This window comes from Gallinula chloropus, assembly GCF_964237585.1.
Source record: "Gallinula chloropus genome assembly, chromosome: Z".
Classification (NCBI taxonomy): domain Eukaryota; kingdom Metazoa; phylum Chordata; class Aves; order Gruiformes; family Rallidae; genus Gallinula; species Gallinula chloropus.
Genome location: NC_140089.1, coordinates 50,433,958 through 50,438,150, shown reverse-complemented (window position 1 = coordinate 50,438,150; position 4,193 = coordinate 50,433,958).

Below are 4,193 nucleotides of genomic sequence, written 5' to 3'. Positions count from 1 at the left end.
GCAGGCCAAAAAGGGGATGCCAAGGGCCCACTAAAGGAAGGACTCAGACCCGTGGGCAGGGACCATGACTGCAAATGCTCAGCTGGCACGCTGGGATATCTGGGTCCTGTTGCACAACAAGCAAGGGCTAGAGCAGAGTCACGGGGATGCCTCTACTGCACTTTCCTCAATCTCGTTATTTATTTGTGAATCCAGATCATGCTGCCAGGAAGGCCAAATTGGAACTGGACAACTATATAGGTATCGGGGATTATTAGCTGACTTGATTCAAGCTATAGAAGTGTTTCAGAGGAGAAGGGCATCATATTTTAGCCATTTTTTAATTTTCATGTACTTGTACCAGGAATTAAACTTTCAGAGCGGAGGAAGCCACCAGCTTACTGGAAAACTTTTTAAGGGCTGTGGTTCTTGTACAACATAACTCCTCCACTCTAAGGGTGGAGATAGTTGTGCCTCTTAACTAAAGGGCCATAGGAGTTAGAGCATCCTTCCCGTGAAGCACGTAAGTGTAGGTATGTGATTTGTAATACAAGGTGGTTTGTGATGAGCCACTTTGACCTCTCCTACAACGTGAAAAGAAAAAACACTGCCTGCAGTGCCAACTGTAAAAAGGAATTTTAGTATGCAGCAAAAGTTAAATATGGCAACATTCCTCACCCTTCTGGTCCTCCACCAGATGCTGAGACATTCACATTAAGCTGGTTTTACTTGGGCTTCTCTCTTTTCTCCATCTTGCAACTCCAGTGGTTTTAAATTTTCCACAAGATGACCCTGCTGGTGTAAGATCAGGGTATTGTACCCTCCCTGGCCCAAGGAATGGCTGAACGCTGAGAGGGCAGCTCACCTTTTGGACAGTGACACAGCAGTGTGGGGTATGCATACCCCCACCCATATGTGGGGTATGGTGGCAGAACTGGCACTCAGAGCATGCAGAGACCTGTCATAAATTTCTGCATGTGGTAGGGGCTTATTGGGGAAGACGATGGAGAAATGTCAGCAATCACTCTCCAGTTCTCTCTGCAGCTGACTGGTGTTCTTTGGTGTCAGAAGAGATGGGTAGTGACACAAAAGATCCCATTTGGAGTTCATTTACTCAAACAACTGCAATGGTGCAAGCGGATTTTTCACTTTAAAGTACTTCCACAGCAGTCCATTGTCCTGCTTTGGTGTTCACATGTAGATGTACAATCTGAGAACTTTTTACCCTGTAACAAATGTTTCAGTGGTAAAAAAAAAAAATAGATGGGACTTGGTGATACTTCATGCCATGCATAGTGAATGGGGATCTAAATACTTGCTGATTAGGGAAATGATTTGGCCTGTGACTGGCTTCATCCAATCCAGCTAGAGGATGACCCCACAGCAAAGGATGCACATTCCCTAAGAAACAATGCATAGAGGAGCTCTCTCAGTGCCTGAATTATCTTCCTCATTAGCAGCTGGAAAGCTCCCCTTTTGCAAAACACCTAGTTGCATCCTTCTAGGGGGCCTGCTAGTTCCTACAGGTCCAGCCTTGCTCTCACCAGTAAGCACTGATGTTTGTCAAAAGGAGCAGGAAAGAAGTGTGAAACTGAGGTGAAACGAGGTTGGTTTGAACCTGTCAGAGGAATGAGATTAGCTGTCTTTTGCAAAGCTAGCTGTTCAGTTCTGCAGCCCTGGATCTAATACACCAAACAGATCAACACAAAATTTACCTGCCACTCCTGAGTCCTACTGTACTGGGAAGCAAGAAGCACTTGGTACTTTATAATTTTATATATTTACAAACACTTATGTTTTTTAATAAAGGGTGGTTTAAGAAAACATTGATCTTTCCTTGCTATATTAATTTTTTTAAGTATTTTACAGATGCTATGTAGCACAAACCCAAGGTCTCCATATTTTCCAGATGTATTTTTAAGTTGCTCTGAAACCACATGATTTGTCATACCTGGCAGCACACCATAGAGGTCTTAGGGCACTGCTGACAGCAAGGCCAGGTACATTGTCCCATCAGTTGTTACATTTTGACTTTAGAACAAAAGAGGCTCAAATTTCTGTTCTACCCTTGTAATTACACACCCTTCTCAAGGCTGCATAACTTGTCTGTCTCTGACAGCTGACATTTAGATATGTCTTTCCCTGGAAAGCCTGTGGAAGTATGAAGCTGAAATCTCATCACCACAGAGCAGTTTTGCTGTTAAGGCAAAAGCAGCCTGGTATGCTGGTGGGGGAGTGGACCCATGTCCTCTCCATGCCAAAGGAGTGGTCTGGATGCTTTTGTAAAGACAAAGGAGAGGGACATAAAGGTCAGCCAACTGTTCCCATCACAGCTGTGGATCCCAGAGGAACCCTCCAACTCAGGCAGGGATACACATCTTGCCACCCATTGCACAGTTTGGGTCAAGACACCACAAGAAGAAAATGGTTCATCTTGCGCAGCAACCGGTCTTGAAGCCTCTAGAGAAGTTCAGTCCAAAGGATTTCTATGGGACACTGTCAGTACCTGTCACTGGAGCAGCTCTGCCTGGTGAGATACACCTACAGGCTTCCTGCAGCACCCCTGGTAAAACTCTCTCTGACCTCCCTGCAACTGCCTGGGACTGGCAGGGGAAAGTCAACTGCATATGAGCCTGAGGGTGAGGTATGCCACAGTCAGAAAACTGAGCAGTTCCTGCCTGTGCTCTCCTGCACTGGTCAGACATAGTTGTAAGTGCCAGGAAGTAAAAAGGGGAAAGGGATGTACTGCTTAACCTCTCCCTGCTCTCTGCTCAAAGCTGCTCTTTTGAGCTAAAAGCCTCCTTTTTTTTTTGTAAGGAGAAATCTAGGCAGACCCTCTTCCAATCACCAAAGCTGTACTTTAACCTGCTAGTATTATTACTGCTACCACTACCACTGCCCAGTGAATGCTCTTTCACGATCTTTTCTTTGCCTTCTTTTTCCTTCTTTTTCTGCCAGGCTGTTTCAGCCACAGACAAGGAACAATTGCTGTGGCATTAGCAAAGGCACGGTGCCTAGACCCCATGGTGCCATGGATGCCCTACTCTGAGAAGGAGGCTGGACTCAAGATGCCCTGTCAGCAGCACATCTCTGATTTCACTTTCCTGCATGAGACTGTATTGCAGAAAACAAGTGTGTGGTTGACTCACTGTAAGTCTGAACCACAAGTCCCTTTTAGTAACTCAAGCACCAATGGACTTAAACTTCTAGTGTCTCTCTTTGCAGTTTGCAAATGATACTAAGCAGTTCCAGCAGCTGGCAAGTCACACATCCTATGGACAGTGTCTGCACATACCCCACTAGAAGGAATGACATTTTCCTGGGCATCTTTAGATGGGTCAGGGTCTGGGAACTTCTGGGTTCAGGCATCTCCTGCAAGAGTCCTCATGTCTCACACCCTGCTATGCATGTCACCATGCAGGGATCTGTAACAAAGGAAGATGTGTAACCATAGCTAATGTTTGAGTTACTCATGAATTTAAAGTGTACTAATCAGAATTTCATTAATACTACCTTTGCATAAACACATTCATTAGTGTTCAACTAGTGTAATGTGAACAGAGCCCAAGCACTTGGTAACACTGTGATGATAGAGCCAGGCATGTTTTGTGGCTGAGTATGCAAACCATGTAGATCAGCAAAAGTCCAAAGAGGGGTGCAGGAGCAGAAGTAAAGTTTTCAAGTAGCTAAATGATTCCAGATGATAAGCACAAAGAACTGCAAGTAAGAAACATCCTGAATACAGGGTAGCAAACTCAAAACAGAGATAAGCAGTGTGAGGAACAGAGGAGCACTCTACCAGTTTCAGAAGGGAAGCAGTAAAGTAGAAGTGTCCGGTGTGATGGACAAAAATTAGAAGAGCACTGACCTCTCTCCTCAGAGAGCTTTTGAGCCCCATCACCTCTGTGGCTAGCAGCATCACCCCTGTGAGTAGCAGCCACTCAGGACCATAGCCAGCCATGGCAAAGAGATGGCATCAGCTCCTCCGCAGGGCGGGCAGCTCTTTGAGCACAGAGCTGAAGACTCCCAGGGCAGGAAACAAAGAGAGGATGTTTAATATTGTGCAAGCATGAATCATTGGCAAGAACTGCATTCCTAAGGGATAGCTCTTCAGTACTGCAAATGCTAGAGAAATGCACCAGGCATCCCTCCTGGCTTGAGCTGGTTGGTTGACTCCAAACCTTCCTCCTTCAGAGGCAGCACCAGGACACCTT